Here is a 27,357-nt window from a genome sequence, read left to right as displayed (position 1 = left end):
CCTCCAGTTCACATGCAGTCTTACTTATGTCCACAAGGCCTATATTTTGTCCTAGAGGGAGTTGAAATATTCTTGACATGGTTTGCTTGTGACCAGTGTTGGCTGTTGCTCATATCTGTTTGTTGGAGTATTTGCTGAATTTAATCTTCTCTGAACTTGAGATCAAAGAGTAAGGAAGAAAGGCAGAGCAGTTCAGTCAAACTGAACTGCAGGTCTTGTGTTCAGTCTTTTGGACTGAGCACTATTTTCTGCTTCTATCTTCCATTGCAAACCTGCAGAGTGTGGCAGGAAGAATTATACAAATTTTCCAGGCTGGAATTCAGACTTAAGGAGGTTCTTTCTGAGGAAATGTTCAAAAATAAAGTCAGAAAAGGTAATGTTTGTTTGAAAACTGAAGCATAAAAAATGTCGACCAAAAGCTAATTTAACTGAATGGTTAGAAAAAAGTGTTTACCTGAACTTGGTGATGCCTAGAGGGTTGTACTGTAAAGGAAACAGGTGACAAAAGCTCTTCTTACCGAAAGCTCTTCTTTGTTTTGAAAACTCTCTTTTATCCCATAATCTGAGCAAAGTTCAGCTCATTAAAAAAAAAAAAAAAGGAAACGTTGCATAAGAGGCTGAACTTCGGGGCATAATTGCAGTTTTGGTCCAAATCCTTTGCATCTGACACTGCATAGCTATATCAGTCCTATACATGGAATGAAGTGTAAGTCTTAACTTACTGTAACCCTATGAGCTCTCTGTTGGTGTACCCTAGCCTCATGCTGTGGAGTGACATATCAGCATTTACAATTAATGGGTCCAAAACCACAGGGACTTTGAGCAGAGGTAATTGTTAATTATCATTGCAATATGGTGAATATATAGAACTGATGTAACAAAATTCTTTGATATAATTATTTGTCATACAGTTCACCGCTCAAGGGATTTAACAGGCAACACTGTACTTTGATTTAATCCAAAAAAATACATGTTCACCTGCTGGTCTAGTTGTTGTCTGGAGAAGTGCCAGGCCTTCACCTCCATCTCTGATATTTGCTGTTCTCTGATGCATTTTAACACTCAGAGGCTTAAAGCTAAAATTGTGGGAATTAGGAGATGGGACCTGACAGCGTTTGGCTTGCTGAAAGTTGAAGGATGATTCAGGAAGTGTGAGGATAGGTAACCTTTGGGCTGCATTACTTTAGAGGTAACTGTGTGGTGTAGTTGTGCACCGCACATTTAAAGTAATAATTTTTCAACTGTAAACTGATCCTAGTTACCATACAGCAAAATCCACTGAAAGTTTGAACCCAGCTGTTAAATGTATAACCACGTCTGTGCTCAAGAGTTTTAGACTGCAGCTGTTATGTGGCATCCCCAGCTATTTATGTCTCACTATTAATCAGCAATAAAAGTAGCTTGTGGTGAGCATCACAGATGCTTGAAATCTGATCTCTTCAGCATCATACCTGGAGGGAAAATAGCAATACTAGGGTCTTTTATTTCCTCCCTCCTTGTTTTTCTAGGAGATATGGTTCAACTCAGGACATATGAAGTGTACTTTGCACCACTTGTTCTGAACTGAAGTTTATTACCCATCCTTTCCTGTCTGGCCTTTACAAAGATACTGAATTTGAAGGCCTGAATTGTTTTGCAGTTTGGCGAACACTTCACTTGTGTGATTTTGGAATGCCTGTTGTTCCGGATACATAACTAGAAAGCAGAATACTTAAGTGAACTCAAACTAGATGTGCCATGTGTTAACCAGAGTAACCATGAACTGTTTATTAAGCAGGTTACTTTGAATATCTGTGTGATCTTAAACTTAAATGGTCCTTTTGAGACTGACAGGACTACTCTCTTCCTTGAGTACTTTGCAAAAGTGGAGGCTTAACTCCTTTAAAAAATGAACAAAACTAGTGTGTCAATTTAGTATCCAGACCGGGAATAGTCTTGTCTTTTTACTAACCTCTATTTCCAGCTCTACTATTTTTTAGCATTTGACACTGCAAACTGAATGTAGGGGACATATTTTCTAATGCTACGGATTTTTATGATGTCTGTCTTTGGAGTTACTGTGATATTGCAATGGTACTGATCAATAGATTTTTGGACTATTGCTTTAGACACAGTGTGTTCTTGTAAATACAAGTCAAAACATGCACATGAAGCAAGTGTATTGTTCTTCCTCTGCTGAAATGTGGCTTTGCATTAGTTTGGCAGTGCAAAAGGTACTTGAGCCTTAGTGTATACACATTCCATGTAAAGGAAATGGGATATTCGTTGCTTCTCTTTTGAAAGTGAGTTTGTTAAAAGTCGCTTGCTGGGCTTCTTCAAATAAACCCTTCATCTCCTTTGGGACAACTCTGCTGTCCTGGCTCATCCAGTAGCCCTGTAATGCACTCAGAAAATGTTCAAGGAGTACAGGGGTGATGGGAAGTGTTGGATTTGTCTCTGTTCCTGCTTTGTTGAAGTAAATGGGCTTTTGGTTTCTGTTTCAGAAATATTCAGTGAGCTACAGAGAGAAGTACAGCCCCTTTAATAATCCATGGTATAAATATTAACCTTTTGTACTCATTTTGCTTTGCTGAGTTCACATCTGTGTGTATTAAGTCGTAGTTCTGTATCTGAATGGATATTGGAGGATTTTGAAGTAATTGCTTGCTAAATAATCTCAGATTAACTTCTAAAAAATTCTTCTGGGTTTCTCAATTCCCCAGAAGAGAGAGGAGAGCATCTTGAAAGGGAGTGCTACCCTTTCAAGACAGTTGCTTGCAGAGGGATGAAATGTTGGAATGGCCAGGAAAGGAAAACCTGATCATGTTCTGTAGTAAGGCTTATCACAGTGATAACAGATCTACTGAGACAGGCAAGACCTGAACTGTGGAGAGAGAGAGAGAGATGTTAACTGTGTTTGGAGATTTTATACAGGACGTTTATCACTGGAAAAATTGAGGTATTTAGTGTTTCTGTGATTTCATTTAATTGTAAATAGTATCTGAATTAATTTATGCTTTCTGTTCTCTTTTACCACAGTAACTTTTTTTATTCACTGCTCTTTTGAGGAAGCCAATACAAGTATAAAGTTTTGGTGAACAAATAACCTGAAGATGTCTCAGGATATATTAATTTGCTTAAGTGTCTGACAGCATTCCCTTAAATGTGGAAGAGGGCAGGTTTGTTCATTCCAGCAGTGTTTGGTGTCCAGTACATGGTATCATTACACAGAGTGCTGTGTGTGATTTGTGCTTTTTCCCATCCTTCATAGTACTAAACTTTTGGGGGATAAGGAGTGAAACATAATAACTCATTTGAGCATGTAGTTTATAAATGTTTGACACGCTGGTGTCAGAGGCAGTGTTTGCAGTCCCTGTTTCTGGAATTAGTGGTCTGCATGAAATGCAAGTGTCTTGGGAGCTCCATGAATACCACTGCTATAACCTTACCCAACCTGACTGGGTGAAAAATGTGGTTTCCTGTCTTTGTTTGAAAAAAATATTTTTCAGGCTTACTGACATGCATCCTGCAAATTTAATTTTCATAAATATTTCATCTCTTTCTTATGCTCAATTTAATCTATCAAAGCCACACGGTGCAGGAGACATCTGGGATTGTGCTTAAGCATCTGGGTTTCATTTGCAGGAGGTTTCTAGCAAATTTCGCTTGCTTCCCAAACACAGATTGTCTTGGTGACTGTGCAGTAGCATTAGGAAAATCAGCATAAGTGACATAGCTTCAGGAACAAATGGGCTTAGTTTCTTCCTTTACCTGGGTTAGGTACCATCTAAGGCCTTGTTTTGTGTCTGGTCAGCCTAAGCAATGAGAGAACTTTTATTTCTGACCATGGCAACTTGTATTGTTGTATTGAGTGAACCTTTACAGCAGCCAGCTAGATTTTCCTTTAGAAGAAATAAGCACAGAAATCCTAGTCTGAAATGTAACGATTAACAATCTAATTCTACACTGACATATGTTGTGATCAACAGATGTGTTAAATAAATTAAATTAATTATTGAATACATCTTCTCAAATCTGAATGTGTATTGATTAGGTCAATGTGACATTTTACTAATCTCTTTTCTATTGTGACTGTGTAACAAGTGAAAACTCAGTATTTTGTTTTAAGTTGTTAAATATATTCAGCTTGAATAAGGGCCACTGAGTAGGTTTTGTTGAATTAATGATAGCTGCCTGTGGGAAGTCACCAGCTGAAAATACAGTTACAGATGAAGAAATAACATTACCGCCTTCTGAATCTGTCATTACCAACTTCAGTTTTGCAAATAAATTTAAGACTTTGGGAGCATTTTTTCAGATCATTTTTTAAAGAGCTGGAACATCTCATAAACTCTATTATTTGTTAAATGTAGTTTTCTGTATGTTCTCTTAGCAGTTGAGTTGCTAATAGCTGCCCGAAGATGTACTTCATTTATTATTTTTGTTGCCTTATAAATTGGAAAATAAATATGTATCAGAAGTCATCAGTAAAAAGGGGGAAGTAAAAAATTGCAATAATTACGACTTTTATAAAATTTTATGTCTGATTCTGTCCAGATCAGTGGTTACTAACATTTCTTCCTTTAAAAAAGAAGGGAAGATAAAAATTCCAGCTATAGATGTAATGAAAAAAATTCTAGAAGTTTCTTACTGCAAGTAGGGATAGCACAGCTGCAGTAGGCGTTTTAGCTGGACAGTAAGGATTAAACTGTCTAGGGAGAGTCTTGTTCATGTGGGAAAATTTGGGCATGGAATTGCTGCTCTGTATGAAATAGAGATGCTGGTATGTGTAATGGTTCCTCCTTGGCAGTGGTTGTATTAAATGTACAGCAATTCACATTTCTCCTAGATTACTGTTTCATGGAAAGCCAGACACAGAAGTGTAATGATATTCTGACATTTTTACTGGTCAATTCCCTTTAAAACAGTGTTCTCCAAAATGTTTGTGATTGATCCAGTATCTTTAGTAGCAGATAGCTGACACTATCTATCCTTGTGGATGGTTATTTACAGTACTGTGTAGTGGTTTGGTTTTTGAGGAGTTTTAATGCTTGTCTTAGGTTGACTATTCCTTGTGACAGAGGGAGCTGCTATGCTTTGTACAACCTCAGAAGGATTCAGTCTGGAATATCTGCTGTCATTGTACTTTGATAATTTTTTTTATTAAACGCTACGTTTTAACTTTTACATATATACCTCAGAAATTTTTCTTTGGGTCAAAAAAAAGCCCTAGACACTTTCTAGGTCTCTGGGCATGCGCTTCAGTCATGTACATGTTTTGTTTAATAACAAAATAGTACCACCAAAGAAAAGCAAATTAAATCTCACAAACAAAATGGAATGCTGCTAAGTTATGGAAGCGCATAAACAGCCTTGAGCCATTGTTTATGTAAAAATGTAACCTTTTTAACCAAGCTTCTTTCCCTTAGAACATGTTTGTGCAGTAAGGTAGCATCCTGCTGCCAAAAAGTGTGTTAAAATAAACCCAATGGTACAGCCTTCCTTTTGTAACAAATATCTTATGGTTATTTTAGGTAACAGAGAGAAATAAAGCCTAGCTGATACAAAAATAAGGGAAAATGAATTACGTTTCTAAAGCACATTGTTCTTAAGAGGTGAAAAAGCTCTTGGTTTTCTGCAAGTTCTATAAGCAGCATGTTTGCAGAGTCCTCTGTGTGTTTAGAGAGCAAGGAGGGAGTGGCATCTGTAGCTTTTCAATCCTGGGCGCCAGCACCCACTGAGAACAAACACTGCCACCTGTGTGTTTTCATGTATTGGCACTAAGATGACATTGCTGCTTCTGGGAAGAACCTTCATGTTTTCAGTGGGTAGTTCTTAGATGGATGTTACATTGGAGGAGAGCTGCAGCCCTGCCATGGACATTCTGACAAGTGGAGGGCAAATAGCAAAACTAAGAATTAATGAAAAAATTCACATGAATGGTGCACTGCTCTCGCTTCTCTCCAAACAATAAGTTTCTACTAGTGGACAAACACCTTCCACGCTTGGATTGAAGAGCTAGAGGAGTGCTTTGGTCCTCTGGTTAGGTTTAACATGTCTGATATCAAAAGGATTTTTCAGGGCTAAATAAAGGTTGTATTGTAAATCTTCGTTATATTTTAATGTAGATCTAAAAGATGTATAGAAGTCATGCTTCTGAAACTGTTGACTAAAATGACTAGATTTTTCTTACTGTGTAACAACAGTAATGATTTTTATATTTTCAGTGTTTATTGGCATATTTCTTTTATTTATGTAATAAATAGACAGTATTAGGAGAAAAATAAGTCATAAGCAGCGTGAAAAGGAGCCATTAAACCCACCATTGCAACCTTTTGGTATAATCCCTTTGGTATAACTTCCTTGCTGCAGTTTCTCCTGTCTGTTTAATGTTTTTGTGGTAGTAACTGATGCCTTACTGAAGGAAATAATACAGCTTGGCTTTCTGAAAAATTTTGTGTTCAGTTCACTACTGACCTTTTAAAGATATAAAGCTTTGTAGTATAATCCCACCTAGATACTCGTCTGATTTGTGGATTCAGATCCACTGAAGTTCTGCAATTGAACCAAGTTTGGCTCATTTCAGTGGGAGTTAGGCACAAAGATTTTGTGACTCTGGTCTGCTCTCGTTTCACCTTGTCTTCTGCAAAATGGAAATAATAATGCAGTCTGACTCCATAGACCTGTTTAGGAGAGACATTAATTGGGAGTAGCTATCTCCACTGCTGACAAAGGCCATATAAATATTTGTAGATACATATGTATATATATAAACAGTAACAGAATGCTGCTAGTCCGCATGTGACCAAATGGCTTTCAAAATGTGAGTGAACCTATGGCACCCCACTTAGGCTACGAACTACTGACATGTTGCATGCCCATTCTTTTCATTGAGGCAGCTTAATCTAAAATAATGGAGAATAAATTTCCCTTGCAGAGTGGCACAGTGTTTGTAATTCTTTCATTTGCCTGACTCTCAGACAAAATCTTCATTTGTGAAGGCATCCGTGCTTTGGCCTCCTCACAAGAACCTCGCAAGAAATAGGAGGGATTGTGGCAGAGAAAAGATGCATTCCCCAATCTCAACGCTCCAAAACTGAATCTGTTAATCTGCTCTCTTGCCTGATCTGGACCAAAGAATTTAACCAAGTGCTTAATGCACTGAAAATAATGCATTTTAAGGAGAGTAACATAACATTTAGTAAGACAATTTATAGATCTTAAATTATGTCAAATCTGTAAACACTGCCTATTAAGTTTCATATACAGAACGAGTCACACTACTCAAGCACAAAACCAGATGAAAATACCCTTACTAGTGCTCCATTCAAAATGTCTGCGTTTATGTTGCACATGCAACCTTTGTTTGACCTCTGTGCATATGCATTGCTATGCAGTCTTCAATTGCTTGATAACAGATTAGCTTTTCCATTGGACCCCTGCTTTCTTCAGTATAAAGGATGAGCAGCCCTCGCTTAATGAGTCCCTATTCATTATTTTATTTTAGCTGTATTGTTCAATGTGTTCAATGTGTGACCATCACCTTATTTACCACATGCTATTCAAACCCTGCTGAGGCTGTAATTATTCATTTCCTAGCATTTTTTTCCTGAGAAACCCGTCATTATATTATCATTATCGTAACTTCAGTTTAGTTTTACAAATGACCATGGTTAGACAAAGGGATATCTGTCCCCCCACTTTGCAGATAGAGCATCCAGACTGAGGACAGTTCAGGCTAGAAGACGACACCCAGGCTATGATTTCACATTTGGGTAAAAACAGCCTAATTTAGCACGTGAGCAACAATTCCTTGTTGATTCCTCTCTCTGCTTGGCCCTAGGACTTCAGCAACTGCACAGTGGAGCAGATCACTGATGTGACTGCAAAATAACCCCACCAAAACAGAAGGAAACAGAGTTTTTTGTTGGACTATCTCTTTCCATGGAAGCGTGTTCTGACACTGGCTAAATCCACGTGTGACATCATGCCCTTGTTCTACTATGTGCTTGGTTTTGAGGCACTTTGGGCTCCATCCTTTGGCATGTACTTGAGGTAGAGCACAGCCTTCCTGACATCAGTGATACCCGTGAGTGCTCTGTGTGCTTGCTGATTAGAACCTAGGTTTTTGGGTTGAGCACATAGAGAAGTGGAGCAAAGAGCTGGGCATGGCTTGAGAAAAGAGTGGCTTAGATGTTTCTGCTGGCCTCACACCCAGGTAGTGCTGGGACAAACAGGTCACAGCAAAGCGTCCAGTGCCATTGATTTGGGATCATTCCTTTTGTTTTTCCTTTTTTAATAGTTTTTTCTACTCATGGTTATTTACCTCACCTCCCTTTTAAGTTTCTGGAAAAAATTGAAAAAGGGTTCTACGGGCAACAATAAGTATTGTTTGTTAAACAAACCTGCAGAAGTAACACTAATTCAGCCATCTCTTAAGCAGGTGAGTGTGTGGGTGAGTTGATTCTTTTTAAATGTGCTTTTAACATATTGTGGTTTTATGGGTTATTGTTTAGACTTGAAAAAAATGAAGTGAAAACCAGAAGTCCTCTCATGCAACTTACATCCTCATTGTGCCAAAGCATGACACAACATGATGACCATGCATATCCACATCACAAAACTTTTCCCTTGAGTGAACACAGTAAGTGGCACAAATAATAGGTTACAAATCTCCGCGTGTCTCGCACTTGGAAGGGACAGACCCTTCTTGCAGGAAGGTTTTTCCACAGAGGAGCAATGAGATTCAACAAATCAAAGTGCCATTCTAAGTTATAGAGAAAGATCCAACAACTCTTGTTCCCATTCCACCCAATTGTTCCCAGCCCATTCCCCTCCTTATGCAAGCTTATATTGTTCCCACTGCCCTGATTTCTTAGCTCACTTCAGCTGCTTCTTGGTTTTACGTGGAGTGCTTTTTCTCAGCTTTTCAGTTTAGCTTGGTCTCTTTCTCCACCCATTTGGTTTCCTCATCGGTTTCCAAGTATTGGGATGAACAGAATCATCCACTGAGCTGTTTCACAGCCCACCATAGCCTCCCACAGGCAAGAACTGAGGCTGCTGGAAAAGTCCTGCTGAATTGTCATATTCCTTTGGAGGTGATGTTGTCAGGAAATCCAACTCTTCAGAATTAGTACAGGAGGGGTTCACTGCTGTATTACTTGGCCAAGCTAGGTCTGATCTTTGAAGGAGCAGCAACAAATGCACACCTAGTACAAAATCTTCTGGATAAAGATTTTGTTTAAGAAAAAATTAACAGAACTGCTTCAGGGAACGAACTTTAATGCTTCAAATTATATTTACTACAAGTCTGTAATATTGAAATATCACAGAGTCGTTAGAATGGTTTGAGTTGGAAGGGACCTTAGAGATCATCTAGTTCCAAACTCCCCACCACGGGCGGGGACACCTTCCACTAGGCTGTGTTGCTCAAAGCCCCATCCAACCTGACCTTGAACACTTCGAGGGATGGCACATCCACAGCTGCTCTGGCAACTTGTTCCAGTGCCTCACCATTGCTTCCCAGTACGATTGGAAGTCTCTAGGTTTGTGTGCTGCTGGTAAAAATAAAGGTCTTAGAAGAAGACAAAAAAATCAATCTATGAACACTTTGAACAATTTTTTCTTTGGACTCACATTATCAGTATTTTAGAAATAATGGAAATCAAAGCTCATGGCAATGTGTGCATCCAAGATTGGAATTTCAGTTTAAATCAACAGTGGTTTTTTCTCTTTTCTGGAAATATTTCAAATAATGGTAAGTATAGCACTAGAATGGCTTATGCAACTGCTCAGGTTACATCTGTAGCACTCTCTACACCATTCATTTCAACCGGAGGGAGGAACTTGGGATCTTGCAGGATCAGGTTATTATTTGGATGTTTTTTGTATCCCTATAATGCCAAATGCCACCTGGCAGGGATTTTTTACTTTGATATATATTGTAGAATTGAAAAGGGATGCTTCTGCTGCTGTTAACAGTCAGCTGTCAGGTATGTTAACTCTGCTGTTCAGGGAAGGTGTTTGCTCTTCTCTACCACTTTCATCCTTTGATTCTAAGAAAGGAATCTTTTACTTAAGCAAAACATGGCCTTTTCCTGTCGGCAGCTGGGAGAATGAGGATTAAGTTCTTTAAACAAAGCTCACTGCCCTTGTCAGGTCTCTTTTTTCAGAAGGTCTCCAAATCCACAATAATCAAAAGGCAGGTTTCAGGCAAAGCATGCCTTCAAAACACCTGCTTGTGCTTCCCAAAGGACGGAGCCGAACATGTCATACTTGCAGTGCACTACACTTCAGCAGTGTATCCTTTTTAGAAATTTCCCCTGAAACTTGGTGGACACAGACCATAAAGGAATTCAAGACATTTCTGCAATGTTGCAAACACTAGGTGTCTGTTTCTTTAAACCTCCTGAGAAGACACATGAAGGAACTCTGCAGTAGCATTTTTCCTCATTTTTTTTAAATGTTCTTTTGCCTGTTAGGGATCCAGGCTATACATAAAACATTATAGTTAGTAAAGAACTGTTATTGCCTGGCAGCTTCAGTCCAACTGAGTTGACTGATTCTACTATGGCTCTCTATCTCCTTTCTTGTGCATGGCCCTTGTTGGCTTGACTATTTGTCATCTTTTTTCACAATACGCTGAAAATATTGCTTTTCATCTTCCCCTTTAAATTAACAATTCAGTTGCATGTGCATACATGGTAATTCTGTGTCAAATACAAAGTTCTCCAGCTGTGCATATAAAATGAGCTTTGTCAAGCAAAATTTTACTGATCTGACAACCAAATTCCCAACTGGCAGAAGCTACTATTCATAAGAGATTTCATACATTGAATGGGGGAAGACATGGTAAACTGTATTGTTTGTTACAACTTCAGTTTGACTCATTTGAAAAATCAAGACAATTTATAAAGTAAGTAGCTTTATATTTCAAAATACTGATTAGTCTTTTGGAAAAAAAAAAAGATTTTATAGATGAAACTGAACATCTTCCAAGGGGGTTTGCATTAAACAATTTAAAGTCTGGAGACAAATATGATATGGATTTTTTTACTTGAAAGAGATATTTTCTTACCTACATTAAAAATAATCTCAGAGGAGATTAGAAAACATGGGTAGAGTCACAGAGCAGTTTTTTATGTTGCTTTTTCCCTCTGAAATTAAACTGTCATGACCAAAGCAACATACTGAAATATTCAGTGTGTAATAAAAATATGTTTTAATTTAACTTAGGGCTTACTCCAAGTTCTGAGTCTCTAGTGTTAAAAAAAGCAAAATACTGTAGTGTCCTTGTTTCCAAAGCTTCAGTTTCTCTTTGAAACAATTTTCCACTGAGTTCCTTAGCATTTCTTCAACTATTCTTTTGGAGATAACAGTCTAGGACAGGGGGGTTGGAACTAGATGATCTATAAGATCTTTAAGGTCCCTTACAACTGAAACCATTTTATGATTCTAGGATTTCGGATTGTCACCAAGACTGAAACTGATACTATAATTGATCTAACCTCTTCATATTCTGATGTGAATACAATAATGGGAACAATATTGTTGGAATCTTGAAATTCCAATAATGGAATTATCTTGATAAGAACACTATGGAAGATAGATCTTTTGGCTTGGTAAGCAACTAACAGGAATATAGAGTCACCATAATACATGTTTTATGAGCGTTACATTGAAACATTTTGGGTTTAAATTACTTTCAATGTTATGAAATTAAAAAGTGAAAGTAAATCAAAAGAGTTCTGATTATTTAAAAATTAGGAGGTTTGGATTCAGTTTCTGAATGAGTTTTATTTGCATTTTGAGGTAAATCCATAAAGAGCGAGACATTAAGTCTGCAAAGAAGTTTGAATTATCTAGGCTGTTCCTCTGCCTGAAGGCATGTCTAACTGTACCTAAGCCATTTCTGGCACCAGTTTGTCTAATCAATTTTTAAGCCCTCAGGAAGAAAGGTTCACACCTCTGTAGACAATCTGTTTCCATTCTTAGTCAGGCTTTCAAAGAAAACTTGATCTTCTGGATGTCTGAGATCTCAGTGTTTCAGCCTTTTTTTCTCATCCTGTGCAAGTGCACATGGAGCAAGGGTACATTTCATCTCTCTTTGCAGAGACCTTTCACTTATTTGAGAGTTGCTACCATGTGGCCTTGTCTCTAGACTGAACAAATACCATAATTTTAATCTTTTCTATAATTGTTTTCAAATTAATGAGGGTACTTTTTGAGACTTTCTGGATTTTTGTCCATCAGTTTTTGTCCTCTAGGAGTGATGCTGCCCAAAGCATGAAACTGCTCTTGAAGCTGCTTCACTGCCTTGAGCAGGAGGCTTGTTACTCCTTTCTCATGCAGAACAGTCAGTGGATATCTCCTGATATGGTAACTGCTTTCTCATAAATTGTTACACTGATAACTCACTTTACGTCAGTGACCTCCTGTCTGATGCTGCGGATTATTGACTAGCGAGTTGTTCTCCATGTTTTATTTGTGCACCAAATTGTGACAGTTCATTATTTGCTCTTGTCCTTACTGAGTTTGTGATGTGTCAGAAACATCTCACATGGATTTGTCATCAGTGCACGTTGTTCTTGTTGTTAATAGTTACTACTATTTTTACGGATGGTTTGTGGTCACATTGAAATTATAGAATATAATAATATTGGGAGCAACACTGAAAATTGTGAAAGTAAAAATTGACATCACTTAGTGGTAAGCAAGTGATAGCAATAGTTACTTCATGTTGTGTATGATCATTTTAAGTCACGCAATCATGCGGTATAAGAACAAGTAATCCAGAGATACAAAAGGATTCGGTGCCCATACATAGCTCCTCTCAAATGCATGCGGAGGAGGACGACTGAAGCAGGCAAGATCAACATAGGCAGAAGCAATGGGCATTCAACAAAATAGAAACATACAGGAACAAGAGGAGTTCTGATAATGCTGTAGTTGAGCATCCTAAGGCATTAAAATGTTTTGGTGGCATGGTCTTACTCAAGAACAAAGCTATTGAAAATTACCCGTAGTCCTTTTATTTTTCACTCCCAGGGTGATGCAGCTGTCTGGAATTCCACTGAATGGAACAGGATTTTATGTTTTTCTTTTTTCGGGTTTTTTTTAGGGTTCTCTTTTATTTTTGAAAGGGGATAAAATAATGTGCAGTTGATTTAGCAGTCTTGTTACAGATGAGACAGGACTGGAAACATGAACCTTCTGTCCTCACAATGTATACTAGATATGCCATTGGAGTGCAATCTTTGTTATGCAATAATTGTGCTGGGTGTTGTATTTTGAATGAAATTATATATACACACAGAGTGAAAAAAACGTGTGAAATAGTGCAGAGCTGACCAAAGATGCATATTAGCACAATGGATTGATGTGTCCTCAGTGCTGCCAGGGAAGGGAACTGGAGCTGGAGTTGGCAGGTGGGAATGGGGATGGGAGACCGGGGAGAAGTGGTCCTGCTGCATGTGCTGCTAGGGGATTAGGAAGAATTTGTATGGGAGACTGGGACCACTGCTGCTCTTGCTCTTATCGGGCTTTCTGCCCTCATTCCCATGTGAGCAGTTCCAGCAAGCCTGGATTTCTGTGGCTCACATGTAGGCTCCCATGCAATGGGCCAAAGACTGACTGCTTCTGCCATTAATGGGCTGCTAAGAAGTTCCCTGCAGACCTTTCATTGCTTAAAGAGCAGTCTCCTTGTGGGGGACATGTGAGTTTTTTTCTAAAAGGCAAGGTGTACTCGACTGGGGAAGGAAGAACACTGGTTGGGAAGGAGACTTGGTGGTTCATCCAAACCTCAACTTTTCATTTAAACTGCTCAAAATGTAGAACAAGTGTTAGACTGCTGCAGCAGGGCCTCCCTGACCTCGTGGTGAGCATGAAGGGATCCATTGTTTGCTGTCTTATTCATAGCTAATTCAATTACTGGAGGTGGGAACTTGAACTGTAAAAACCAGTGAAGGAGACTTTTGCATCAAGACACATCCATCCTAAATATTTTATAAGATTGGTTTTAATTAATCTGTGAAGTATTCAGTGCTCAGCTCTGGACAGAGAACAACTGCCTCCACATTAGAGGACTCCACTTGCTGGGGCTGCTGCCGAACCCCCACAGCAATGGTAGCTGCTCTTTGCTGTGCATTCCGGGAGTCAGGTGCTGCTGCCACATCCCTGTTGTGCTCAGGCAGGTACTTCCCCACTGGCATGGAGGGAGTTGGTTATCTCACGGGATGTGGAGGGAAGTGAGTGCTGTGGCTGCTTCCTGTCATCCGCAATTCCACGTGTCAGTATTCTTGCTAACCTTTTAAAATAATACCAAGAATATATGATTGACATCTGAAACAACACATTTGCTCCTAGCAGCAAAGACTAGACCCAGAGTAACTCATTGTAAAGCTCTGTTTCCACCAGACAGCGATCTATATTGAAGCTTATTAAAGTCATGTGTTCAATTTTTTCATAATTGCCCCCATTCAAACCATGGCAGGCAGCCAATAATGCACTAAGTGGAAGTTTCTGTCAGTCCACCTGTCTTTCTGTAGCTAACGAAGTGTGCCGTTTTTTGTCTTGTAGACATTACACAATTTATTGTCAGAGGAACTTGTTATATATAGACTTAAAATAAATTAGTTCGAGACAAGGCCAAAGCCATTCAACTATACTTCTTTGTATAGCAAGTCATGTATTTATTATACAGAGTGACACATTAATACTTTGTTTGGGTGGAGAGCTTATTCTTAAACAAGAACAGGCAATTCTGGTTCTTGGCCGTATTCATCTGTTAAATGTCCTAATTAAAAAGGACGACATCCTGTGTAGCATGGATTTCATCAAGGGCACCCACCAATCTGGATTATGGGCTCTGCTACTTTCATGGATGGGTTAGTTGGAAGGTCTTTAGGGGAAGAGCAAAGGATTGCTATGTTTTCAGGCCCTTGTCCTCTGCTAAAGCCCAATTTTCAGCTGAGGTTTCCTTTTGCTACACTTCAAATCATAGGAAGATATCAGCAATTGCCTCACATTAGCCTCCTTGGAAAAGTGGGAAATTAATTTCATAGTCTTCTAGGAAATAAAAGGGGGTTTTAAGTTTAAAACTTCTGATCTCTATGAACAGGTACGCAGCTTATCAAACCTGTAATTAATTTGCAGTTGGAAGTGCCTCCAGGATCAGAAACTTGACTGCAGGAGAAGCAACATTAGCAAAGCAAAGCAAAAAAGAAAATCTCCTGTTTTCTATCAGAGCAATTAATCTTGAAAATTTTCTTTGCCTGCGAGGAGATTGGCAAAGACAGCTGTTGCTTCATCCTGGAAAATGGCCCAAAAAAAGGTCTGTAAAAAAAGATCTTGCGGTGATTTCATTATGAGCAATAAGTTTAGCAGCAGTGTTCTGGATTTTCCTTTATTCTACTTTAAAATTCAGGTGTGCTGGCGCATATTCATACAAGGAAATGAGCAACTTTGCTTGCTGGCCATTAGCAGTGAAATGCTTCTGGATGAGCTAAGATAATTCTTCTGTTGAGTGATCTCAGAGTAAGACTGACACCTTAGTTTTGGTGATATTCAAACTGTCAGCACATGTTTTCCTAGTCCAGCCAGTTTGTGAGCAGCAAAATGTGATGTCTGGTCAAGCCCGAAGGGGAATAAAATAGAGCCTCCCTTGGATAAACTTTAGGCTGCCCTGATTGCTGTTACAGAGAACCTCTTACTTTTATAAATTGGTCTCCTGGAGGAGTTTTTGTGATTCGTTTTCCCTCTTCACCTTCCTCAGAAAGAGTCTTTTAAAAGAAGCTTCTCCCTACAGTCTTGCCTCTTTTAGACCTTTATAGTAAGAGTCTTCAACAAACTTCGATTTTTTAAATAATTCATATACAAGGATGCAATTCACCTTCCTTATATGTATTGCTAGCTCTTTGTTGTTGTTGAGCAAGTTGGAAAAGAGGAGAAAGGAAAGGAAGGAAGTTGAAGAGGTTGGTTAAATGGTTAAATTCTTGCCGTAGTAGAATTCTTGCTGAGAGGGGGTATATGGCTCATGTCAGGTGACTGCGCATATGACTTGTCCTTTGGCTGGTAGGTTTTCTGGTTCTAGATATTTTTGCAGGCTGGATTAACTTACGTGACCTGTTTTTCCAGGGTGAACGTAAATGTGATTCAGACAATGTTAGACCTAATCAGGATTAGCTCCTTTGTTATTTTGCCTGAAAGGATGACTGGCGTGACTGTTTAACATTTGATAGGCAGGACAAAGCACTGTAGGGTAAATTTACACACAATTCAATCCAGCTGCTTTTCTGAGTAATGCAGAAACTTGTCTTTTATTCCAATCTGCAATATGCACATTCATGTACCACGCAAAAGAGAAGGAGACGTAATCTCTCATCTCTGTCCATGCAAAGACATTCATGCTCCTCTGGAATATCTGGGTCTCAATATATGCACAGTAATTGCTTTGGACAGTGTGAGGATAAAATCCTAATATCTTGGTGATCTGTTAAATAATTTGAAGACTCTTCAAAAATTAAACACTAACTTCTCTTCAGTCCGATCAGGACCTCAAGAATGGTCTTGTCAACAAAAGAGTGTAAAAGGGCCTTAGTGTATCTCATTTTAACTGAACAAGCGTTATTTGTCTAGGGTTTTTCACACAGCTGTACTGTTGGGTTCTTTCATCACAATAATGCTTGCTAAGATCGCTGTGCTGTTTTATACCTTCTGAAGGAAATGCCAGAGCTTTGAGTTTCATTTTCAGCACCTCCCACAATATGTCTCACTGTTTCTATACACTGAGTGTGTCTGCTTGCAAATGTATCCATCAGCATCTATTCAGTGTATGAGAACCGGCTCTGAATTTTGGACTTGAAGCTTCTGTCATCACTTAGAAGACTGAGATGAGAATTGGAGTCTCATTTTAAAAGATATAGTACAGACACGCATAGGAGTTTAAAGCCCGATGGTTAGACTCAGAAGTTTGTCACCCCAAATTATCCTTGTTTAAACATTTTAAAAATAAAACATTTTTAAAATCATAAATTAATAGATCATATTTATTGTACAATATCCCAGGAAAGGGCAGCATTCTGGCCTCCTACACAAGTTATCCCAGTGTATTGAAAGAAACAAAAGGCATGGGTTTGACTGAGAGGATTTCAGCTCTCCATCTCTTCCTTGTGTTAATGAATAAAGGTGAACCTCCGGGTGACAGAAAGGTAGTAATGGGGAAAGAATTCAAATAGTTGTTTTACCTCTGATCTGTAGAGCATGGAAGTAAATCCTACTGCCAAACACTTCAAACTAACCCCCAACATAAAAAATTGAAACCGTTCTTTTCTGCACCTTCACTGCTGTCTTTCACATGGTTGGCAACAGGGTGGTGAAGTACTGACACACTTCCAGGGTGACCAAGTTTCATTTATAATGCTGTTATAATGAGCATTATACTTGCAAACACCAGTTTTCAGGTTATAACTTTCATTTAAAGTTATATAAATGAGGTTTAATGTCCAAGCTGGTGAATAAAGAGGTGTTCTTTGTAGGTGTTTTTTGGCAACATTTAACTCTCATTATAGTAAGATTTTCTTCAGTGTCCTCATATTATTCTGTGGTGAACAACATTAATACAGTCTTATCCTAGCTGGATATACTAATGCAAAGTACAGATATCTACAGAGAATAAAGGCTTTTGCATGATTTGGTCCCATTTTCAGGGGCAAGCATTTATGAAAAATAATATATTAAACTGTTCAAAATAAACCTATAAATTCCCTAAGGTTTCCTTGCAGCACTAGTCAGTGCAGTCGGTAGCAATTATTTAAGATTTGCTCCAGAGATTTTACATGTACTCTATCTAAATATTTTTTCTGTACTAACAGCAAAATATCCCACAGAAAGCTGCTCAAGACTGACATTTTGAACACTAAATGTTGAAAACTAGAGAAAAAAGCTGGACATCTGATACATTTTAATCTTGAACAAGTATTTAATACTCTGAAAATGTTCACGAAAAATTTATTTCTGTTGGTTTAAGTAATGATCCTGCCAGGTGCACTGAAAGCAGAGGAGAGAGAAAAGGAGTGATGAGCAGTTGTTAACAGTAGTGGGCTGTGTGAAGCATGCTGAAGTTACTCTTAAAAGTCCAAATTGGGGATGAGGCATGTAGCCAGAACTGGAGAGCTTTTCTTAAGGCTGTTCTGTAGTCTAGTAGAGACTTCATGCATCATGACTGCCATTTAATTAGTGCTAAATTTGTCTAATATTTTACTCTAAAGCTTATAGTTGTTCCACTAATAAATACAGACTTTATTAGCTTGTAGCCATGTTGTACAGAGAGCTGTGCAGAGTTTGAAAGGCATCTTTAAACCTTCTCCTTCAATACCAAACTCAAGCAGCCCTGTGCTAGAAGTGATGCTGTGGTGGAAATGAAAATGAGCAGCCCTAAGAAGTTTGCATGTTTTTTTCATCCTTATTTTTTCATCACACCTGCATTTTGTATTAATTATTTCTTTCTCTCTTCCTTGCTCTCTCGTAATAAGTAAATGGAAAGAAGCAAAATCAGCCTTCACAAAGTAGGATGTTTTGAAATGACGTGAGTGATTGACTGTGAGGTTTGCTGCTGAAGGAGAGCTACAAGACAGTACTTCCCTCTCTCTCAAAATGCCACTTTGCTGTGATTCCATGGGAAATATGTGGTGTGTCCTACATGATACTTTTTATCCGGCAGGGCTGGCCCCAGCTGTGGCTGAAACTCTTGTTTCACCTCTGGGATTTAATCATCAGTGTGGAGCTGTGGCCTCCTTAAGTATGGAAAAAAATAAATAAAATAAACATAATGTGGTTTGCATTAAGCCATATTAAAATCCAGAACTGTTTCTAAATGAATCATTGACATCTTTGTGAGACCAAACCTTTGAGGTAAATTTGTGATATGGGTGTTTCCCAAATTTCTGCTACCTACTGTGACAAAGTCTTGAATACTGAGAGGACAGTGGAATGATGACTTTTTTTAACTAGGACCCATCATGTCACTTTATTTTTAAGTCTAAATAGAGGCTTTTCTAGTTTTTATCATAACTCTGTAGATATTTAAGTGACTGTCTCAGTATGTCACATGACTTCCTGTAAATTTTATAAGTTTTAACTCTCCAGCATTTCCACTTCTGGGAGAAAAAAAAAAGACACTTTTACTTGGCTTTATCTTGTATTTCTTTTCAGTCTAATATGTGACCATAACATCTTATTAAAATGTATAGATGCAATAGGAAATTCCCAATATTGTTTTTTATCATTGTCCTTAATTTTTCTCCTAGAAGACTGGAAAGTGATATGGTAGATAGAGCTGATTGAAAAAGTTAAGACAATTAAAAAACATAAGAAAGTAAAGACTGGCAGAAAAATGTTTTGGTTTAGGTGCAAAGGATTCACAAATTCGAGTTACATTTGACTAATAGTTTCAACTAAATAAAAACAGGATTTTTGAAAATGAGCAAGTACAACTTGTTCTCAGTAAAATGTAAATATCTTCCTTTCAAAATAACATTTCTGCATAAACATTTACCTGGCTCTAAGCAACAAGCCCCAAAATACAATGATTTCAAAAAGGAGTAAATAATCTAAAAAAGAAACTAAATCCTTTGGGCTGAACAGTATGATTTGAAATTTGCAAGTTGGCTGGAATGTTATTGGAGGAAGTTTCCATAACTTATTTAAGCTTATTTCCAATTTTTATTTTTAATAATCTAAGAATTTGGAAATTCTTTATACCTTTATCCTCAAGGTTGGGCACCCCTGTTTTATTAAAAAAAAATCTAACCAAGAACAAAAACCAAAAACACCCCCAAAATCAACAATGACAGACAGACAGACCAACCAGGGAGAAGTATTATAGGGGTAGGAGTGGAAAAGAGAGAGGGAGAGAAAGTACACAGCATATGTGTGAAACCATGCACATTTTAACTGAGAGTTTTTCAAGGTTCCTTCATGCTTCCATATGAACTTCTGTGTATAAGTGTCTTCTCCTCTTACTTGTCTGGCAGCATCACGGGTGACACCAGGTTCTTCAGGGATAATGCACTTGCTGTACTGCTTTTCAGAACTATTTTCAAGTTAAACAAAGCATCTCCCATGCCAGAAATGCAGATCACTTAGTGGCTTTCCTTAAACAGAAACTCCCAGGCGTCTCCTTCCATGAGCGCCCTGCGGGAGCGGGGAACACTTGCCTTATAAACAAATATGGCCTAGGGAAGCTGGCCTGCTGGCTTGCAAAAATAATGTACGTGGAGGCAGGGTAAATAGTTTACATCTTCTTCAGCCTCTGGGTTGTGTCACAGAGCTGTTAGTTGAAATGAGAAAATCTACTGCAGCCCGAAACACGTGTCTTTGGAAAGGGACGATGGAGAAGTTGTGCTTTAGATAGCTTTTCATGGTGAAAAAAAGATGTTAACTGGTATCCTGTGGACCACAGGTGGCCAAAGAGCATCACTGCATCTGGTTTTGACAACAGGCATTAAAACAGTACATAGGGTTTAAGTGTTTCAGTATTTAAGTATTTTTCATTGCAAAGCACATGCAGGAATTCTTTAATGAATATGAAGTGCAAAAAGTGAAGAGCATATCCAAACCATGGTAGTACAGTATGTGTCACCTCTTCTTCAGTGCCTAAATGTTAGCTGTCTGCCCCAGTGTTTGTAGGCAAAGGAGACTGAAAGATACTTTAGAAATGGTTAGGTATTTTGGAAGGATGGGTCCAGAAAATGATTCTTTATATCTGAAATATGTGTCTGTGTTACGTGGAAGCAAACTTTGGTGACTAGGATTTGATGGCTTAAAGGAGAGGAGAGGAGAGGAGATCTAGCCAACCACAAATTTTTCTTTGTTTACAGCTTAAATCAGATATAAATGTGATCTCTGAGGATTATTTAAGCTTAGATTCCCATCATTTGTTTTTCTTTAACAATAATCTCTGTAGTTTAGGGAAGTCCCAGCACATGTGGTTTGGGACTAAAACACGAAGAGGTCCCCCAACCAATGGCCTACAAAATTAGGAGAGGGGAAACACCTGCACATACCTGCTGGCAGAAGAATTTTGAAAAGGGTGTTTCTTTTGGCAAGAACTACTCCCTAGCTGGTGTCACTGTGGAAGTAGAGTCCTTTGTCGACATTCTAATTGCTGCAGGGTGGGTTGAGAAGTTCATGAGCAGGGCTGATTGCTTGAGCACATTGTCCTCCATCTCTTCTCCTTGGATGAACCCCTGGAAACCTTTTGTTGAGTTGAATCTGAATGTCAGCCTGTTAAAATCTTATGGCTGGCTTTATTTAGGAAAGGTTGGCCCCCAGCTGTTAGACAGTCCTGCGATGTCATGTGGAGAACTTTGGGTATCCTCTGCTGAGGCAAGGGGGAAGGATCATTGAACTGACTTTCTCCTGGAAAAGGGTGGCAGAAACAGAAAGGAGACACTGGTGGGATGATCTGTGTTTGCTGTAGGGCAAATAAAACAATGAATATCAACATACAGGAAAATATGAAGTTCTTTGGGGAATGGAAGATGTTTCTAAGGAAAATGTTCTGGTGCATCTGTTCTGTAAATAATTCTCCCCAGTTCTCTCCATATGTCTAAGATGGATGATTTGTGGTTATTTTTCAGTGTGGTACCTTTTTTTCCCCTCCCCTTGTTCTTGTCTTTAGTTTGAAAACTCTCTAAAAGGAGGAAGAATCTGTTCACCTTTAATTTGGCAGTATTTTGATTTGAACTATTCTAATACAATGACCTATATAAAGTACATCTGGTCCTTGCTGGAAATGTGCTGAGCCTTATTTTGCCACGATTGTTATGGGCACAAACTGAATTTACCTTTGGCATAAGCAAAAAACTCCGGAGAGTGCTAAAAAGGAGCAATTTTGCAGGGAAAGGGAAAGGTGATCTTAAAACACTTGATTAATATTATTGCTGAATCTGAAACCATTTTATACTAGTGAAGGGAACCAGAAATATGGTGCTAGAATACTGTTGTTCCTAATCATCTCTTTCTGAATGGGTGTGAAGTTTCAAAGTCAAGGGGTTTGACTTCTTCCCAAGGCTTCCTAGTATTTCATGGGCTGGAGAGCAATGAATTTGGAATCCAAAAGGGATCCTGTAAATCTATTACAGTGCATGCTGGTCTTTTTTCACCTTCATTTTTAACATCATGACTCAACTTATTTTCAGTGGGATCTAAGATCTAGGCAAAACCCAGGGGAATTACTTCAGTACGTAATTTTTTTAATTGACAGAGAAAGGAAGACAAATTCTGCACAGGTAACATCTTCCCTTGAAATCGTAAACACATCGGAGGTGATGGCAAAACTAATGATACTTGACTAAAGCCAGGGTTTCATTGTATAATTTCAGGATTTTTAAAGGGTAAAGATTTGAGATCGTTTCCTGTACAGAAATTGTAGAAATCACTGATTCTTTCCTGAAACACAGCAAGCTTCTGATGTGAGTCTGCTCAACTCATGTCAACTATGCTGTTGAGGATAAAAACAAAGAATTAAGGTTGGTTTTATCCTGAGTGTACCACCTATTGAAACTGCAGCCAGCAGGATGTAGAATAAATGATAAAGTGCTAATTCAGTTGTTTTTGTATTTAATTGTTCCTCTTTTGGATACTTTTTTATGAATACCTGACACTCTTCTTTAAATGTAGCTTCTTGGATTTTTTGATTTCTTACAATTATTTTCATACAAGAAATTCTGTTGCTGAGTAACAAAAATATGTAGTTCATAGTACAAGAAAATGCTTTTTTCTCTTAGAGTATATTCTGGACTTTTCTGAACATAAATTTATTAACCTCATTCTTTCAAGGCGTTATTAAAAGGTTCATTCTTGCTTGTTTTGAGATTAGGTGGGTAATATTTAGTAGAGAAGTCATGTGTATAGCCTACCATCACTTCCTCAGTCTCTAGGATTGATGTGAGATTCATGTTTTTCTCATGTTATTAGGCAGGATTTTAAACTCCAGTTGTAAGCCACCTTCCAAGACAAAGCTAACAGAGAGTACCCATGATATTTCCTCCCCAGTAATACTCTCTCTTCCTTTTCTTGATACAACGTAGCAGCTGGAACTCATACCTCAGGCTCAGCCACTAAAGAGGCTTCTACAACCATAGCTCTCTATCAATTTGGCAAACATTAGTCATAGTTGCAGCTGAATTTCCAACTGGCATTCTTGGGTTTGTGCCATCTGTGTTACGTGTCATTTTTGTCAGTGAACAAAGTAGGCATTTCCAATATGCAGACCTGCAGTATTCTAAAGAAACATTTCTATTTCTAATAGAAGAAAATTATTAAATCTGATGTATTTTTTGATTTCACACATATTTAAGTATTTACATTGATTTTCTGCAGAATGTATTACTAGATCTTTTAAATATGTTTCCTTGAGCACGGTGGTAACTTAGGGTGAAAGATATGAACTCTGTGTTGGGGTAAATCAACTGGAAAGCAGTGTAGAAATATAAATTATTACATGTAGGAAAGTGTGAATGTCTACAGTTATCACATCCATCCTTAAAAAGTGGTTTTACCCTTTTTCTTCTTCATCTGACTGAAACTCAGTGATACTGGCTGTTTTTTCTGGTACGGTCACCAGCAAGGAAAGGACTTCAGAAAATCTTTTCTCTATTACAGAGTTGTGTAGGGAGTTAATTTAGCAGTGATGCATTAAAAGAATATCAATAAGAAATACAAGCTGGGAGGGAGTAATTTCAGTTGACTTTATGAGAAAATAATAATCCCTGTGCTTATTTACAGAATATCCAAAGACTTTTCCTTATTTCTTAGTTAAGGTTGTTCAGACATGTTGTTCAGGATGTGTAGCATAGAAACAACGTCTTATTTGTCAGAGGTTTGACCACCAACACATTCTTTAAGAATTCTGCTATTTTATAGAAGAAAGCTGACTTTTTATATTCTTTTACCCTATATTTGGCATCTATTCCCTTACATTTTCTGATGGAAAATGTCACACAATTCATGCATTTAGTTATGGTAACAGTATTTATAGTGACTTACAGTACATTATACTAGTGGAGAAGTTTAATTTTACATCTTTACCTAGCTGTAAAATAAACTATTTTATACAAATGAAAAGTTGAAAGCTTGGGAAAATATTTTTCTTTCTCTCTGAAATCACACAGCATCTCAGCTTGAAATGCATAGTTGCTATAGGCCCCTAGTTCTTATGACTTGAAGTATTTTTAGAGATTGACTGGAGCTGAAAGAAATGAAACTTCAGCTGGATGACAATTTCCATCTCTTTAAGATAGATAAAAAGAAGAAAAGAGAAAGAAGAAATTATTTTTGATATTTTAAATTCGTATTGAGGAGCACAGCCACTTCCTTTCAATTTCATGTGAGGTGTCTAGAACAGCCATGATGTTGTATTTTGTTGGCATTTTGCTGAAGTCTAGGTTTCTAATTCAATTTTAATGGATTAATGGAAGCTTGGGAACTCCATTGAAATAAGTGAACAGTTATCTTACTTGGATCTTCCCTAGAAAGTGTACCAAAGCTGAAAAAAAACAAAACTGCAAAAGTTGATCAAGGAAGAAAAGGCAGTTTGTCATGTCAGGTGCTGATTTGGCAAGCAGTGCACCGTATCAGGGGCTGCTGCCTGTGTCCAGTTTGGTTTTCGTTCTGAGAGGCAGCAGTGTCTTCTCGCCCTTGCTCTTGATACATGGCTGTCATTTTGGGATGCTTCCTGGAGGGAAACCTGGGGACAGAGAAGAAGGGCTTCACTTCCCAGGGGAGCACAAGGACCAGCAGAAAAGCCATGCAGAGGTTGGCCTCCTGTAGAGGACTGTGTGTGTCTCATTGCATATCTGCTGTGCGTACAGGCACATACCAGCTGGGAGCAAGAGGTGCCTGGCTTGGGATTGGGAGTTCATCTTGAGTGTGTTTTTAAAGGGATGGGAAAGTGAGTCAGATGCACAAAGGCTGAGGAAGGAGCTGAGGTCAGATAGTTTTGACGTAAATCATTCAAAAGGTGAGAAGAACTTAAGTGAGAGAGGAAGAGGAAAAAATACCGATGAACTTGTTGAAGCATCCTTGGAAAGCAGGGGGAGTGAGGGGCTGGAAGACAGATCAGGTTATAGAAGAGAACACAAAAAAGGCAACTGGGGGGGGGGGGGGGGCAGAAGAATATAAGTGGAGGGAGAGTTGAGTTTTTGAAAGGAAACTTGTTTTATTTAAAACTCCACGAAGAAAGAAGGAAATATATTAAAAAAATAACTGAGGAAAAGAAATTAAATGCTTAAAACGTTGTGGAGGAAGTAGGTTGAGGAAAAATGGGAAAGATGAGAGAATTATTAGAAGAATAGAATAATAAAATATAGGAAACATTGTTTTATTTTCGTTTATAAATGGTGTAAAATACAATACTTAGATCTTTTCAGCGTGATATGGAGAACATAAGCAGTCATTCTTGTGGTGCTTGACACCACATGGTCATCAGAGCACACGCACTGGGCAGTATTGCAGGTTTGTCTCTGCAGCAAGGTCAGTAACTGAGCTACGCGTGGGGGGAGCATCTGGTTTCTTGCATAGGGCTGTTGCTTCGGCTCGGTTTCTAAGTCTCTTCCTAAATAGCAGTTTTCATTTAATTTCCTTATTTTATACTTAAATGCGTGTGATCAAAATGCTACATCACAGACTTGTGTTCGTTGTGCATGTGAGAAGAATGACTGTGAGGACCATACCTTGCATACTTAAATTGCTAATGGCATTGTCATATTGAACAGTAGCAGTATTTTTAATTTTCAAATAATTTTATTTCCATAGTGATTTGTTCAGTGCAACTAACTCTTTGTTTCATCAATTTAGAGCCCTCACAGGTTATTTATTTATTTATATATGTTATGTTTAGGTAGAATATGTATCTTATATATGTAATACATAAACAATATATTTGTTTGTTTATTTTTCTTTCAAAATATCCCTACTAGCTGGAATTGAACTGATGAAAGACCATGGATGCAATGGCTTGCCTTCCCCCAGTGCTTGTGCCTACATTCCTTTTCCCAGTGTCCATATTCTTGGCAATCTCTTTTGGGTGCTTTTACACTGAACAGCACGTAGAAACACTGGAAAATACAGCACCGTTTGATCTGCTGTTTTCCTCAGAAGTAACAATTTACAGTACAACTGGTTTTATCATTTCAATTGTTATTAGATTGTGTGGTTAGGATGGGCAGATATCCTCTGGCTGCATCTCCGTTCTGTATTTTGTTATCTTCTGCTACATTTGGAGTTTCAGGCCATTCAGGATAATCTGGATGGAGCTGGGGAAGAAGGAATGTTTGCAGATGGCATTCTTCTGCCAGTCCTGTAATAAAAATTATCATCTGCAAACCAGAAATGCTTTTGAAAGAACACAATTTTTCACATCAATGATTCGCAGATGGGCAAGGTGCATTATGGAGCATCTGGGATAAAGTGACATAGGTATTCATCACTTTGGGAAGAGGATCCACTCTTGGTTTTTGCAGATCATAGTCTCAGTCTTAGGTTATGCTGCTTTGCAGGGCACTTGAATGCAGACTAGCTCTTTTTTTGGCTCCACGATGAAGCTAGGTAATAGCATGTTCAAATTTTTTAATTGTTGTAATGGAAAAGACTTTTCATGTTAATAAAGTCTGCGTGTTATTTATGAAGGTAAAAGAATTTGTTTAGGGAAGGGTAAAAGGCCATTTAGAGACTGTGAAGAATTGCAGGTCCTGGAAAACACCTGCTTTAGGAATATTGTCCTCCTAATTCACTTGAGCTTGCCTGATTGCTGAGATGAGTCACTCATAGAAATCTATCAAATTCTTTTTGGAGAGTGATCTCTTTATATTTATTTATGGGAACAGACCCCCTCTCTCTCTCTTAATCCTTGTCATAGTCTTTAGGACATTACTACCATATGATGAAACTGAATATTTTTATTGAATCTATTGTGTAGTGCCAGTGGACCTGAATAGGAGAAATGATACTAGAGATAACATAAAAGGAGTTTCTTTTCTTTTTAGATGGGCATAAGAGAGTTCAATATTACCAGAAAAACTGCTTTGAACAATGCTGATAAAGAAGAGGTTTAATAAGCCTGAGGCTGTTTGTGGAAAATTAGTCCGCATTAGGGTATTATTCCTCCAAGGAACGTTTATAATGCTGGCAGGAATGTGGGGAGGGGGGGGCAGATCAGATTCCGGCACAACCTTGCAAGCTTTCAGCTGCCGATGCATGGTGCACCTGTGTGTTCCCCTGTCTGACCTCAGAGCTGGCTTGAAAATCTCTGGCATCTGGAAGTGCGAGGAAAGATCAGGTTTTTAATTTTTGTGACCAAAAAAAAAAAAAAAATTCTTC

The 27,357-nt window shown here is 38.3% G+C and overlaps 1 protein-coding gene across 6 annotated transcripts in view; it reads left to right on the top strand.

Moving 5' to 3' along the window:
• BMPR1B (bone morphogenetic protein receptor type 1B) overlaps positions 1-27,357 on the top strand; it is a 242,618-nt gene that overhangs the window by 166,946 nt on the left and 48,315 nt on the right. Inside the window, exon 1 of one of the 6 annotated variants that reach the window (XM_051789777.1) lies at positions 12,302-12,357. The exons of the other annotated variants lie outside the window; for them this stretch is intronic. The gene's annotated coding sequence lies outside the window, so the exon portion shown is untranslated. Of the gene's footprint in view, positions 1-12,301; positions 12,358-27,357 lie in introns of those variants that run through there. 6 annotated transcript variants of the gene reach the window in all.

Source organism: Manacus candei, unplaced genomic scaffold (genome assembly GCF_025592945.1).
Source record: "Manacus candei isolate 608988 ecotype Guabito, Panama unplaced genomic scaffold, ASM2559294v1 h1tg000028l, whole genome shotgun sequence".
Classification (NCBI taxonomy): domain Eukaryota; kingdom Metazoa; phylum Chordata; class Aves; order Passeriformes; family Pipridae; genus Manacus; species Manacus candei.
The sequence above is the reverse complement of the archived record's forward strand: the minus strand, read 5'-3'. Positions and strand labels throughout refer to the sequence as shown.